We start from the raw sequence: 16,609 nt of genomic DNA, 5'->3' as shown, positions 1-16,609 counted from the left end.
ACGGGCCTCTTGTTTCACTAAGAGAGAAGCGTTTGAAAACCCATGCAGGGAAGTATGAGGACAGGGAACGTAAAACAACAGTGTTGTCGGACCATCTTTCCACTGACACCGTGTTTCACTAAGTGAGAAGGGTTGGAAATCTATCGGGAGTCTAAGCGGAAAGTGCCATCTACTCAACTGTGCGAAAGCACTGTGGGCAAGCCATCCTTCGACTACTATCTTGTTTCGTTACCTTGGAAGTTGTTGGACAACCTAGCGCAGCCCACGAGGAAAGTTACATGTACTCAATTCTGTCAAGTAGCACTTTGGGGAACTTATCTTTCAACTACCATCTCGTTTCCCGAAGGTAGAAGTGTTTGAAATCCCAGGCGGAGACTTTGCGGATAGTGCCATATCCTCTACTCTGTGAAACACTGTGGGGATACCGTCTTGCAAGGAAGATCTCTTGTCGCCAAGTTAGACGTGGTAGTAACCATATACGGGGCCTGGGCAGAGTGTCATATACTGAACTTTGTGAAACAACGTGGTAGGGAAACCATCTTTCACCTGACATGTCCTTTCACTAAGTTAGAGTTGTTTGAAGAGCAATGCGGGGACCAGGCAGAGAGCGTCATAGACTGAATTCTGTGAAACAACACTGTGGGGAAACCCTCTTTCCCCTATCTCGTTTCACGAAGTTAGAATTGTTTCAGAAACTATGAGAAGCCAATGCCGGTCGTGCCATAGCCTCAACTCTGTCAACCAGCACTTTGCAAGCACTAGTGTTTTGAAACTCTCTTTCAACTCTCCCCTGATTTCACCAAGTGAGAACTCTTGAAAAAACCTATTCGGGGCCTAGGCCAAAAGAGCCACATACTTAGCCGCGTCGACCAGCACTTTGCAGAAACAATCCATCAAGTAGCATCTTGTTTCCCTAAGTTAGAAGTAGATGAAAACATACGCGGGGAACGCTGCAGAAAGTGACGTATACACGGCTCTGTGAGGGAACACTGTGAACAAACCACCTCGCAACTGCCATTTATCTTGTTTCACTAAGAAGGATTTGAAGACCTGTGTGGGAAGTATGCAGAAAGGTGCATATACTCAATCAACTCTGTGAGAAAACACTGTGGACAAAGCATCTTTCACCTGGCAATCTGGCTTCAAGTTCAGATAGTTTGGCCACCTGTGGATCACCTACAAGGAAAAAGCCGTATGCTCAACTCTCGAGACAACACTGAGTAGGAACCACGTTTCATCTAAGATCTGATTTCACTAAATTAGAGAAGTTTGACTACACGTGCGGGGCCTAGGCAGATAGTGCGATACACTCCACTCTGTGAAACAGCACTGTTTTGAAACAACGCTCATCTGATTTCACTGAGAACTCTTTGAAAACCCTTTCGGGGCCTATGACAAAAGTGACCTATACTCTCCACTCTGTGAAAGAACACTGTGGGGAAACAGTCTTTCAACTATCATCTGGTTTCACTGAGTGAGAGAGACTTCTTTTAAAAACCTAGGCGGGGCCTACACAGTAAGTGGCCATATACTCAAGTTTGTGAAAAGGCACCGTGGGGAAGCCACCTTTCAACTGTCATCTCGTTTCACCAAGTTAGAAGGGTTTCAAAAAACTCTGAGGGGCCTGTGACGGAACTGCCATATACTCAGCTCTGGCAAACGGCACTTTGCAGAAACCAAATGTCGTTCAACCAACATTTTCTCACTACGTTCGAAGTGTTTGAAAACCTATACGGGGAACGATGTGGAAAGTGGCATGCATTCGACCCTGAGAGAATACTGTGGACAAACCCGTCTTTCAACTAACAACTTGTTTCACTAGATAGAAGCCTGATAAAACCTAGGCGGGGACCATGTGGAAAGGGCCAGGTAATCAACTCTGCGAAAAAACACCATGGAGAAACAACTTTCAACTCACATCTAGTTTCACAAAGAAGACTTTGAAAACCTATGCATGAACTACTTATGGAAAGTGCCATGGGCGCAACTCTGGAAACAACAAGGTGGGGAAGGCATGTTTCCCCTAGAATCTGCTTTCACCGAGTTAGAAACGCTTGAATACACATTCGGGACCAAGGCGGATGGTGCCATACACTCCACTCTGTGAAACAGCACTGTGGTGAAACACTCTTTCAACTAACTGCTGATTTCACTTAGTGAGAACTGCTTGAAAATCTACGCAGGACCTACAACGTAAGTGCCATATACTCTACTCTGTGAAACAACACCGAAGGGAAGCCATCACCCAAAATCTGGTTTCACTAAGTCACAAAGTCGTTGGAACATACACGGGTGGCCTAAGGGATAGTGCCTTTTACTCAACTCTGGCAAAGACACTCTGTGTGGAAACGATCCCTCAACGAACATCTTGCTTCAGAAGTTAGAAGCGTTTGAAAAACTATGCGGGGCCAATGACGAACGTGCCATAAGCTCAACTCTGAATGGAACAAACACTGTGCAGAAACTATCTTTCAAAAATCATCAGGTTTCACTATGGTAGATGTGGTTCAAACCGTTTATGGGGCCGACCCGTAAAATGCCTTATACGCTACCCTGGCAATCTACGCGGCGGTGAAAGATTCTTTCAACTCACATCTGAATTCACTGAGAACTGTTTGGAAACTCATGCGGGGCCTCAACGGTAAGTTCCATGGACTCAATCTGTGAAGCAACGTTGTGGGGAAGCCACCTTGCAGCTGACATCTCACTTCACTTGGAACTCCTTGACAAACTTGCGGGGCTTGTGGCGAAAGTGCCCTATGGTCAACTCGGTGGTGAAAAACTTTCCACTAACCTCAGGTTTCGCTAAACGGGAACCCTTTGAAGACACGTGCGGCGCCTACAGACCAAGTGCCATATTCTCAACTCTGTGAAACAACCCTGTCGCCAAACCATCTTTCCACTAACATCTCGGTTCACTAAATTAGAAATGTTTGAGAAATCTATGCGGGGAACGCTCAGGACAGTGACGTATACTCGACGCCGTGAGAAAATAATGTGGACAAACCGTCTTTCAAACAACAACACTGGTGGGGGAACCGTCTTTCAACTAGCATCTCGTTGCCCTAACATTAAAAGGTTTTCAAAACTATGTGGGGCCTATGCCCAAAGTGCAGTATACTCAACTCTGTCAAACTGCACTTTGCGGACAGCGTCTTTCAACTAGTATCTTGCATCACTGAGTTAGAATTGTTTGAAGATCTATGCGGAGAACAATTAGGGAAAGGGCCTTATCATTGACACTGTCAGAGATTACTGTGGAAAAGCCATTTTTCAACCAACATCTTGTTTCACTGCTAGAAGGATTTGAAAAACACTGCGCAGCTTAGGCAGAAAGCGCGTGTTCTCAACTCTATGAGACAGCACTGTGGGATAAACCCCTTTCAGTTAACATCTTGTTTCACAAAGTGAAAATGGTTTCAAATCCTTTGCATGGCTTACGTGGAAGGAGCCATAGGCTTAACTCTGTGAACCAACACTGTGGAGAAACAATCCTTCCCTGAGTCAGAAGGGTTGGCATACACAGGCGGGGCCTAGAAGGAGAGTGCCATGCGCCATGAACTAACAGTTCAACTAACGTTCAACTGACGTTCAACGAACGCCTCGTTTCATGAAGTTAGAAATGTTTGAAAAACTTGCGGAGCCTTTGCCGAAAGTGCCTTATAGTCTCTCAAACTGCACCTTGCGGAAACCATCATGTTTCAACTAACATGTCGTATCACGAAGTTAGAAATGGTTGAATACCCATGTGGGGAACGATGTGGAAAGTGACATATACTCGACACGGTGGGAGAATACTGTGGACGAACCATCTTTCAACTAGCATCTCGTTTCCCTGAGTTGGACGTGTTTGCAAAGCTAAGGGGCCTAGGAGGGAAGTGCCATATACTGAAATCTGTAGAGCCGCACTGGGGGCGGGGGTGGGGGGTGGGGGGCGGCGGTGGGGGAGGAACCATCTTTCAACTGACACCTTGGCTCACTTAGAAGTGTTTGAAAAACCCGTGCGAGACCTACAAGGAAAGTGCCCTATAGGCAACACTGTGAAACAACGCTGCGTAGGAATCTTTGAACTCATATCATGTGTCACCGTTACAAGTGGAGAAATCCTGTATCTATTAGTATAGAGAAAGCGCCGTTCACTTCACTTTGTGAAACATCATTGTGGGGAAACAATCTTTCAAAAACCGCTGGGTCAACTAAGTTGGAAGTGTTGGAAAACCCATGAGGGGCTTACACGGAAAGTGCCAGACACTCAACTCTGTCACCCATCCCTGTGTTGAAGCCGTTGTTAAACAACCATCTCGTTTCACAAGTTCAGAAGTGTTCAAAAACTTCTGTGGGGCTCGTGAGTAAAGTGCCATTAACCTCTGTCAAACAGCGCGTAGCGGGCAAGGTCTGCCCACTAATATCACGTTTCACTGTTACACGTCCTTGAAAACCCGTGTGGAGCTTACGCGGTAAGTGCCATATACTCAAATCTGTCAAGGAGCACTACGGGGAAGCGATCCTTCCATCTCCTTCCACTAAGAATTGACGGAAACGTGTTGCCTAAGGAAGAGATAGGGCCCTACTACTCAACTCTGTGAAACAACACTGTGGGGGAAAGCTTCTTTCAACTACCATGTGCTGTCCCCGAGTTAGACGTGCTTGAAAACTATCCCGCACCTGTGTGGAAACTGCCATATACTCGACCCAGTGAAACACTGCGGGGAAACTACTTTTCAAGTAACGTCTCGTTTCACTAAGTTAGAAGTGCTTGAAAACCTATGCGGAACCTGTGGGGACAGTGCCATATACTCAACCCGGTCAAGCAGCACTTTGGGGAACCAACCTATCTTTCTTTCACCTAACACCTCGTTTCACCTGAGAAGTGTCTGAAAACCTATGCGGACCCTACAGGGTAAGTGTCGTATACTCACCTCTGTGAAAAAAACACTGTGTGGAAACCATATTTCAACTAACGTCGTTTCACTAGGGTAGAAGGGTTTGAACACCTATGCGGGACCTATGCGGAAAGCGCCATATACCGAAATCTGGGCACTTACACTGTGGGGAAGCCCGTCTTTCTGTTGTCATCTTGTTTCGCTAAGGGAGAAGGGTTGGAAAACCTATGCGCGGCCTAGGCCGAAAGGGACATAGACGCAACTTTGTGAAAGAAACCAAACCAGACCAAACCAGACCAAACCAAACCAAACCAAACCAAACCAAACCAAACCACACTGTGGAGACGCAGCGTCTTTCAGCTCACATCTGGTTTCACAAAGTGAAGATAGTGTGAAAACTTACGAATCACTCACAGGGAAAGGGCCACATACTGAACTCTGTGAAACAAAACTGTGGGGAAAACATCTTTCACCTAATATCTGGTCTCACTAAGTGAAAAGTGTTTGACCACACATGCGGGGCCTAGGCAGACAGTGCCATAGACTCAACTCCGTGAAACAACCCTGGGGTGAAAGAATCTCTCAGCAAACATCTGGTTTCTCTAGGTTCGGTGTGTTTGAAACCCCTTACGGGACCATCACGCAAAGCGCCATACACTCCACTCCGAAATAACACTGTGGTAAAACACTCTTTCAACTAACATCTGATTTCACTGGGAACTCTTTGAAAACCGAGGCGGGGGGTCTACAGGGCAAGTGCCATAGACGCAACTCTAAGAAGCAACAATGGGGGTGGGGAGAAACCATCTTTCAACTGAACGTCTCGTTTTCAGTAGGTTAGAAAGTGCCAAATACTCAGTTCTATCACGCTGCACTGTGCGGAAACCATCTTTCAACTAAATGTTGCATCACGGAGTTAGAAATATTTGACAACCCATGCACGGAACGATGTGGAAAGTGACCTATACGCGACGCTGTGAGAGACTCTTGTGGGCAAACCGTCTTTCCGCTAACCTCTCGTTTCACCGAATTAGAAGTGTTTGAAAACCTATGCGGGGCCTATTCCGAAAGTGTCATTCCCTTTGAAACCACTCTTGGAAAGAAACCACACCGCGGCGAAACCATCTTTCAACTAACATCCGGTTTCACTAATTAGGTGCGTACCGCTTGAAACCTATGCGGGAACTACAGGGTGAGTGCCGTACACTCAACGCGGAGAAACACTGAAGGGAAACCATCTTTCAACCAACATCTCCTTTCACTGTTGCAAGTGTTTGAAAATGTATGCGCGGCCTATGCCCAAAGTGCCACACACTGTGTGCCACACACACTGTGGCCCAGCTCTCAAAATGCACTTGGCGGAAACCATCTTTCAACTCACATCTGGTATCGCTGAGAATTGTTAAAAACCTGTGCAGGGAACGATGTGGAAAGTGACATAGAGCCGAGACTGGGAGACATTACCGTGGACAAACCGTCTTTCAACGGGCCTCTTGTTTCACTAAGAGAGAAGCGTTTGAAAACCCATGCAGGGAAGTATGAGGACAGGGAACGTAAAACAACAGTGTTGTCGGACCATCTTTCCACTGACACCGTGTTTCACTAAGTGAGAAGGGTTGGAAATCTATCGGGAGTCTAAGCGGAAAGTGCCATCTACTCAACTGTGCGAAAGCACTGTGGGCAAGCCATCCTTCGACTACTATCTTGTTTCGTTACCTTGGAAGTTGTTGGACAACCTAGCGCAGCCCACGAGGAAAGTTACATGTACTCAATTCTGTCAAGTAGCACTTTGGGGAACTTATCTTTCAACTACCATCTCGTTTCCCGAAGGTAGAAGTGTTTGAAATCCCAGGCGGAGACTTTGCGGATAGTGCCATATCCTCTACTCTGTGAAACACTGTGGGGATACCGTCTTGCAAGGAAGATCTCTTGTCGCCAAGTTAGACGTGGTAGTAACCATATACGGGGCCTGGGCAGAGTGTCATATACTGAACTTTGTGAAACAACGTGGTAGGGAAACCATCTTTCACCTGACATGTCCTTTCACTAAGTTAGAGTTGTTTGAAGAGCAATGCGGGGACCAGGCAGAGAGCGTCATAGACTGAATTCTGTGAAACAACACTGTGGGGAAACCCTCTTTCCCCTATCTCGTTTCACGAAGTTAGAATTGTTTCAGAAACTATGAGAAGCCAATGCCGGTCGTGCCATAGCCTCAACTCTGTCAACCAGCACTTTGCAAGCACTAGTGTTTTGAAACTCTCTTTCAACTCTCCCCTGATTTCACCAAGTGAGAACTCTTGAAAAAACCTATTCGGGGCCTAGGCCAAAAGAGCCACATACTTAGCCGCGTCGACCAGCACTTTGCAGAAACAATCCATCAAGTAGCATCTTGTTTCCCTAAGTTAGAAGTAGATGAAAACATACGCGGGGAACGCTGCAGAAAGTGACGTATACACGGCTCTGTGAGGGAACACTGTGAACAAACCACCTCGCAACTGCCATTTATCTTGTTTCACTAAGAAGGATTTGAAGACCTGTGTGGGAAGTATGCAGAAAGGTGCATATACTCAATCAACTCTGTGAGAAAACACTGTGGACAAAGCATCTTTCACCTGGCAATCTGGCTTCAAGTTCAGATAGTTTGGCCACCTGTGGATCACCTACAAGGAAAAAGCCGTATGCTCAACTCTCGAGACAACACTGAGTAGGAACCACGTTTCATCTAAGATCTGATTTCACTAAATTAGAGAAGTTTGACTACACGTGCGGGGCCTAGGCAGATAGTGCGATACACTCCACTCTGTGAAACAGCACTGTTTTGAAACAACGCTCATCTGATTTCACTGAGAACTCTTTGAAAACCCTTTCGGGGCCTATGACAAAAGTGACCTATACTCTCCACTCTGTGAAAGAACACTGTGGGGAAACAGTCTTTCAACTATCATCTGGTTTCACTGAGTGAGAGAGACTTCTTTTAAAAACCTAGGCGGGGCCTACACAGTAAGTGGCCATATACTCAAGTTTGTGAAAAGGCACCGTGGGGAAGCCACCTTTCAACTGTCATCTCGTTTCACCAAGTTAGAAGGGTTTCAAAAAACTCTGAGGGGCCTGTGACGGAACTGCCATATACTCAGCTCTGGCAAACGGCACTTTGCAGAAACCAAATGTCGTTCAACCAACATTTTCTCACTACGTTCGAAGTGTTTGAAAACCTATACGGGGAACGATGTGGAAAGTGGCATGCATTCGACCCTGAGAGAATACTGTGGACAAACCCGTCTTTCAACTAACAACTTGTTTCACTAGATAGAAGCCTGATAAAACCTAGGCGGGGACCATGTGGAAAGGGCCAGGTAATCAACTCTGCGAAAAAACACCATGGAGAAACAACTTTCAACTCACATCTAGTTTCACAAAGAAGACTTTGAAAACCTATGCATGAACTACTTATGGAAAGTGCCATGGGCGCAACTCTGGAAACAACAAGGTGGGGAAGGCATGTTTCCCCTAGAATCTGCTTTCACCGAGTTAGAAACGCTTGAATACACATTCGGGACCAAGGCGGATGGTGCCATACACTCCACTCTGTGAAACAGCACTGTGGTGAAACACTCTTTCAACTAACTGCTGATTTCACTTAGTGAGAACTGCTTGAAAATCTACGCAGGACCTACAACGTAAGTGCCATATACTCTACTCTGTGAAACAACACCGAAGGGAAGCCATCACCCAAAATCTGGTTTCACTAAGTCACAAAGTCGTTGGAACATACACGGGTGGCCTAAGGGATAGTGCCTTTTACTCAACTCTGGCAAAGACACTCTGTGTGGAAACGATCCCTCAACGAACATCTTGCTTCAGAAGTTAGAAGCGTTTGAAAAACTATGCGGGGCCAATGACGAACGTGCCATAAGCTCAACTCTGAATGGAACAAACACTGTGCAGAAACTATCTTTCAAAAATCATCAGGTTTCACTATGGTAGATGTGGTTCAAACCGTTTATGGGGCCGACCCGTAAAATGCCTTATACGCTACCCTGGCAATCTACGCGGCGGTGAAAGATTCTTTCAACTCACATCTGAATTCACTGAGAACTGTTTGGAAACTCATGCGGGGCCTCAACGGTAAGTTCCATGGACTCAATCTGTGAAGCAACGTTGTGGGGAAGCCACCTTGCAGCTGACATCTCACTTCACTTGGAACTCCTTGACAAACTTGCGGGGCTTGTGGCGAAAGTGCCCTATGGTCAACTCGGTGGTGAAAAACTTTCCACTAACCTCAGGTTTCGCTAAACGGGAACCCTTTGAAGACACGTGCGGCGCCTACAGACCAAGTGCCATATTCTCAACTCTGTGAAACAACCCTGTCGCCAAACCATCTTTCCACTAACATCTCGGTTCACTAAATTAGAAATGTTTGAGAAATCTATGCGGGGAACGCTCAGGACAGTGACGTATACTCGACGCCGTGAGAAAATAATGTGGACAAACCGTCTTTCAAACAACAACACTGGTGGGGGAACCGTCTTTCAACTAGCATCTCGTTGCCCTAACATTAAAAGGTTTTCAAAACTATGTGGGGCCTATGCCCAAAGTGCAGTATACTCAACTCTGTCAAACTGCACTTTGCGGACAGCGTCTTTCAACTAGTATCTTGCATCACTGAGTTAGAATTGTTTGAAGATCTATGCGGAGAACAATTAGGGAAAGGGCCTTATCATTGACACTGTCAGAGATTACTGTGGAAAAGCCATTTTTCAACCAACATCTTGTTTCACTGCTAGAAGGATTTGAAAAACACTGCGCAGCTTAGGCAGAAAGCGCGTGTTCTCAACTCTATGAGACAGCACTGTGGGATAAACCCCTTTCAGTTAACATCTTGTTTCACAAAGTGAAAATGGTTTCAAATCCTTTGCATGGCTTACGTGGAAGGAGCCATAGGCTTAACTCTGTGAACCAACACTGTGGAGAAACAATCCTTCCCTGAGTCAGAAGGGTTGGCATACACAGGCGGGGCCTAGAAGGAGAGTGCCATGCGCCATGAACTAACAGTTCAACTAACGTTCAACTGACGTTCAACGAACGCCTCGTTTCATGAAGTTAGAAATGTTTGAAAAACTTGCGGAGCCTTTGCCGAAAGTGCCTTATAGTCTCTCAAACTGCACCTTGCGGAAACCATCATGTTTCAACTAACATGTCGTATCACGAAGTTAGAAATGGTTGAATACCCATGTGGGGAACGATGTGGAAAGTGACATATACTCGACACGGTGGGAGAATACTGTGGACGAACCATCTTTCAACTAGCATCTCGTTTCCCTGAGTTGGACGTGTTTGCAAAGCTAAGGGGCCTAGGAGGGAAGTGCCATATACTGAAATCTGTAGAGCCGCACTGGGGGCGGGGGTGGGGGGTGGGGGGCGGCGGTGGGGGAGGAACCATCTTTCAACTGACACCTTGGCTCACTTAGAAGTGTTTGAAAAACCCGTGCGAGACCTACAAGGAAAGTGCCCTATAGGCAACACTGTGAAACAACGCTGCGTAGGAATCTTTGAACTCATATCATGTGTCACCGTTACAAGTGGAGAAATCCTGTATCTATTAGTATAGAGAAAGCGCCGTTCACTTCACTTTGTGAAACATCATTGTGGGGAAACAATCTTTCAAAAACCGCTGGGTCAACTAAGTTGGAAGTGTTGGAAAACCCATGAGGGGCTTACACGGAAAGTGCCAGACACTCAACTCTGTCACCCATCCCTGTGTTGAAGCCGTTGTTAAACAACCATCTCGTTTCACAAGTTCAGAAGTGTTCAAAAACTTCTGTGGGGCTCGTGAGTAAAGTGCCATTAACCTCTGTCAAACAGCGCGTAGCGGGCAAGGTCTGCCCACTAATATCACGTTTCACTGTTACACGTCCTTGAAAACCCGTGTGGAGCTTACGCGGTAAGTGCCATATACTCAAATCTGTCAAGGAGCACTACGGGGAAGCGATCCTTCCATCTCCTTCCACTAAGAATTGACGGAAACGTGTTGCCTAAGGAAGAGATAGGGCCCTACTACTCAACTCTGTGAAACAACACTGTGGGGGAAAGCTTCTTTCAACTACCATGTGCTGTCCCCGAGTTAGACGTGCTTGAAAACTATCCCGCACCTGTGTGGAAACTGCCATATACTCGACCCAGTGAAACACTGCGGGGAAACTACTTTTCAAGTAACGTCTCGTTTCACTAAGTTAGAAGTGCTTGAAAACCTATGCGGAACCTGTGGGGACAGTGCCATATACTCAACCCGGTCAAGCAGCACTTTGGGGAACCAACCTATCTTTCTTTCACCTAACACCTCGTTTCACCTGAGAAGTGTCTGAAAACCTATGCGGACCCTACAGGGTAAGTGTCGTATACTCACCTCTGTGAAAAAAACACTGTGTGGAAACCATATTTCAACTAACGTCGTTTCACTAGGGTAGAAGGGTTTGAACACCTATGCGGGACCTATGCGGAAAGCGCCATATACCGAAATCTGGGCACTTACACTGTGGGGAAGCCCGTCTTTCTGTTGTCATCTTGTTTCGCTAAGGGAGAAGGGTTGGAAAACCTATGCGCGGCCTAGGCCGAAAGGGACATAGACGCAACTTTGTGAAAGAAACCAAACCAGACCAAACCAGACCAAACCAAACCAAACCAAACCAAACCAAACCAAACCACACTGTGGAGACGCAGCGTCTTTCAGCTCACATCTGGTTTCACAAAGTGAAGATAGTGTGAAAACTTACGAATCACTCACAGGGAAAGGGCCACATACTGAACTCTGTGAAACAAAACTGTGGGGAAAACATCTTTCACCTAATATCTGGTCTCACTAAGTGAAAAGTGTTTGACCACACATGCGGGGCCTAGGCAGACAGTGCCATAGACTCAACTCCGTGAAACAACCCTGGGGTGAAAGAATCTCTCAGCAAACATCTGGTTTCTCTAGGTTCGGTGTGTTTGAAACCCCTTACGGGACCATCACGCAAAGCGCCATACACTCCACTCCGAAATAACACTGTGGTAAAACACTCTTTCAACTAACATCTGATTTCACTGGGAACTCTTTGAAAACCGAGGCGGGGGGTCTACAGGGCAAGTGCCATAGACGCAACTCTAAGAAGCAACAATGGGGGTGGGGAGAAACCATCTTTCAACTGAACGTCTCGTTTTCAGTAGGTTAGAAAGTGCCAAATACTCAGTTCTATCACGCTGCACTGTGCGGAAACCATCTTTCAACTAAATGTTGCATCACGGAGTTAGAAATATTTGACAACCCATGCACGGAACGATGTGGAAAGTGACCTATACGCGACGCTGTGAGAGACTCTTGTGGGCAAACCGTCTTTCCGCTAACCTCTCGTTTCACCGAATTAGAAGTGTTTGAAAACCTATGCGGGGCCTATTCCGAAAGTGTCATTCCCTTTGAAACCACTCTTGGAAAGAAACCACACCGCGGCGAAACCATCTTTCAACTAACATCCGGTTTCACTAATTAGGTGCGTACCGCTTGAAACCTATGCGGGAACTACAGGGTGAGTGCCGTACACTCAACGCGGAGAAACACTGAAGGGAAACCATCTTTCAACCAACATCTCCTTTCACTGTTGCAAGTGTTTGAAAATGTATGCGCGGCCTATGCCCAAAGTGCCACACACTGTGTGCCACACACACTGTGGCCCAGCTCTCAAAATGCACTTGGCGGAAACCATCTTTCAACTCACATCTGGTATCGCTGAGAATTGTTAAAAACCTGTGCAGGGAACGATGTGGAAAGTGACATAGAGCCGAGACTGGGAGACATTACCGTGGACAAACCGTCTTTCAACGGGCCTCTTGTTTCACTAAGAGAGAAGCGTTTGAAAACCCATGCAGGGAAGTATGAGGACAGGGAACGTAAAACAACAGTGTTGTCGGACCATCTTTCCACTGACACCGTGTTTCACTAAGTGAGAAGGGTTGGAAATCTATCGGGAGTCTAAGCGGAAAGTGCCATCTACTCAACTGTGCGAAAGCACTGTGGGCAAGCCATCCTTCGACTACTATCTTGTTTCGTTACCTTGGAAGTTGTTGGACAACCTAGCGCAGCCCACGAGGAAAGTTACATGTACTCAATTCTGTCAAGTAGCACTTTGGGGAACTTATCTTTCAACTACCATCTCGTTTCCCGAAGGTAGAAGTGTTTGAAATCCCAGGCGGAGACTTTGCGGATAGTGCCATATCCTCTACTCTGTGAAACACTGTGGGGATACCGTCTTGCAAGGAAGATCTCTTGTCGCCAAGTTAGACGTGGTAGTAACCATATACGGGGCCTGGGCAGAGTGTCATATACTGAACTTTGTGAAACAACGTGGTAGGGAAACCATCTTTCACCTGACATGTCCTTTCACTAAGTTAGAGTTGTTTGAAGAGCAATGCGGGGACCAGGCAGAGAGCGTCATAGACTGAATTCTGTGAAACAACACTGTGGGGAAACCCTCTTTCCCCTATCTCGTTTCACGAAGTTAGAATTGTTTCAGAAACTATGAGAAGCCAATGCCGGTCGTGCCATAGCCTCAACTCTGTCAACCAGCACTTTGCAAGCACTAGTGTTTTGAAACTCTCTTTCAACTCTCCCCTGATTTCACCAAGTGAGAACTCTTGAAAAAACCTATTCGGGGCCTAGGCCAAAAGAGCCACATACTTAGCCGCGTCGACCAGCACTTTGCAGAAACAATCCATCAAGTAGCATCTTGTTTCCCTAAGTTAGAAGTAGATGAAAACATACGCGGGGAACGCTGCAGAAAGTGACGTATACACGGCTCTGTGAGGGAACACTGTGAACAAACCACCTCGCAACTGCCATTTATCTTGTTTCACTAAGAAGGATTTGAAGACCTGTGTGGGAAGTATGCAGAAAGGTGCATATACTCAATCAACTCTGTGAGAAAACACTGTGGACAAAGCATCTTTCACCTGGCAATCTGGCTTCAAGTTCAGATAGTTTGGCCACCTGTGGATCACCTACAAGGAAAAAGCCGTATGCTCAACTCTCGAGACAACACTGAGTAGGAACCACGTTTCATCTAAGATCTGATTTCACTAAATTAGAGAAGTTTGACTACACGTGCGGGGCCTAGGCAGATAGTGCGATACACTCCACTCTGTGAAACAGCACTGTTTTGAAACAACGCTCATCTGATTTCACTGAGAACTCTTTGAAAACCCTTTCGGGGCCTATGACAAAAGTGACCTATACTCTCCACTCTGTGAAAGAACACTGTGGGGAAACAGTCTTTCAACTATCATCTGGTTTCACTGAGTGAGAGAGACTTCTTTTAAAAACCTAGGCGGGGCCTACACAGTAAGTGGCCATATACTCAAGTTTGTGAAAAGGCACCGTGGGGAAGCCACCTTTCAACTGTCATCTCGTTTCACCAAGTTAGAAGGGTTTCAAAAAACTCTGAGGGGCCTGTGACGGAACTGCCATATACTCAGCTCTGGCAAACGGCACTTTGCAGAAACCAAATGTCGTTCAACCAACATTTTCTCACTACGTTCGAAGTGTTTGAAAACCTATACGGGGAACGATGTGGAAAGTGGCATGCATTCGACCCTGAGAGAATACTGTGGACAAACCCGTCTTTCAACTAACAACTTGTTTCACTAGATAGAAGCCTGATAAAACCTAGGCGGGGACCATGTGGAAAGGGCCAGGTAATCAACTCTGCGAAAAAACACCATGGAGAAACAACTTTCAACTCACATCTAGTTTCACAAAGAAGACTTTGAAAACCTATGCATGAACTACTTATGGAAAGTGCCATGGGCGCAACTCTGGAAACAACAAGGTGGGGAAGGCATGTTTCCCCTAGAATCTGCTTTCACCGAGTTAGAAACGCTTGAATACACATTCGGGACCAAGGCGGATGGTGCCATACACTCCACTCTGTGAAACAGCACTGTGGTGAAACACTCTTTCAACTAACTGCTGATTTCACTTAGTGAGAACTGCTTGAAAATCTACGCAGGACCTACAACGTAAGTGCCATATACTCTACTCTGTGAAACAACACCGAAGGGAAGCCATCACCCAAAATCTGGTTTCACTAAGTCACAAAGTCGTTGGAACATACACGGGTGGCCTAAGGGATAGTGCCTTTTACTCAACTCTGGCAAAGACACTCTGTGTGGAAACGATCCCTCAACGAACATCTTGCTTCAGAAGTTAGAAGCGTTTGAAAAACTATGCGGGGCCAATGACGAACGTGCCATAAGCTCAACTCTGAATGGAACAAACACTGTGCAGAAACTATCTTTCAAAAATCATCAGGTTTCACTATGGTAGATGTGGTTCAAACCGTTTATGGGGCCGACCCGTAAAATGCCTTATACGCTACCCTGGCAATCTACGCGGCGGTGAAAGATTCTTTCAACTCACATCTGAATTCACTGAGAACTGTTTGGAAACTCATGCGGGGCCTCAACGGTAAGTTCCATGGACTCAATCTGTGAAGCAACGTTGTGGGGAAGCCACCTTGCAGCTGACATCTCACTTCACTTGGAACTCCTTGACAAACTTGCGGGGCTTGTGGCGAAAGTGCCCTATGGTCAACTCGGTGGTGAAAAACTTTCCACTAACCTCAGGTTTCGCTAAACGGGAACCCTTTGAAGACACGTGCGGCGCCTACAGACCAAGTGCCATATTCTCAACTCTGTGAAACAACCCTGTCGCCAAACCATCTTTCCACTAACATCTCGGTTCACTAAATTAGAAATGTTTGAGAAATCTATGCGGGGAACGCTCAGGACAGTGACGTATACTCGACGCCGTGAGAAAATAATGTGGACAAACCGTCTTTCAAACAACAACACTGGTGGGGGAACCGTCTTTCAACTAGCATCTCGTTGCCCTAACATTAAAAGGTTTTCAAAACTATGTGGGGCCTATGCCCAAAGTGCAGTATACTCAACTCTGTCAAACTGCACTTTGCGGACAGCGTCTTTCAACTAGTATCTTGCATCACTGAGTTAGAATTGTTTGAAGATCTATGCGGAGAACAATTAGGGAAAGGGCCTTATCATTGACACTGTCAGAGATTACTGTGGAAAAGCCATTTTTCAACCAACATCTTGTTTCACTGCTAGAAGGATTTGAAAAACACTGCGCAGCTTAGGCAGAAAGCGCGTGTTCTCAACTCTATGAGACAGCACTGTGGGATAAACCCCTTTCAGTTAACATCTTGTTTCACAAAGTGAAAATGGTTTCAAATCCTTTGCATGGCTTACGTGGAAGGAGCCATAGGCTTAACTCTGTGAACCAACACTGTGGAGAAACAATCCTTCCCTGAGTCAGAAGGGTTGGCATACACAGGCGGGGCCTAGAAGGAGAGTGCCATGCGCCATGAACTAACAGTTCAACTAACGTTCAACTGACGTTCAACGAACGCCTCGTTTCATGAAGTTAGAAATGTTTGAAAAACTTGCGGAGCCTTTGCCGAAAGTGCCTTATAGTCTCTCAAACTGCACCTTGCGGAAACCATCATGTTTCAACTAACATGTCGTATCACGAAGTTAGAAATGGTTGAATACCCATGTGGGGAACGATGTGGAAAGTGACATATACTCGACACGGTGGGAGAATACTGTGGACGAACCATCTTTCAACTAGCATCTCGTTTCCCTGAGTTGGACGTGTTTGCAAAGCTAAGGGGCCTAGGAGG

The sequence above is a fragment of the Leopardus geoffroyi genome, chromosome D4, assembly GCF_018350155.1.
Source record: "Leopardus geoffroyi isolate Oge1 chromosome D4, O.geoffroyi_Oge1_pat1.0, whole genome shotgun sequence".
Lineage (NCBI taxonomy): Eukaryota > Metazoa > Chordata > Mammalia > Carnivora > Felidae > Leopardus > Leopardus geoffroyi.
The sequence above is the reverse complement of the archived record's forward strand: the minus strand, read 5'-3'. Positions refer to the sequence as shown.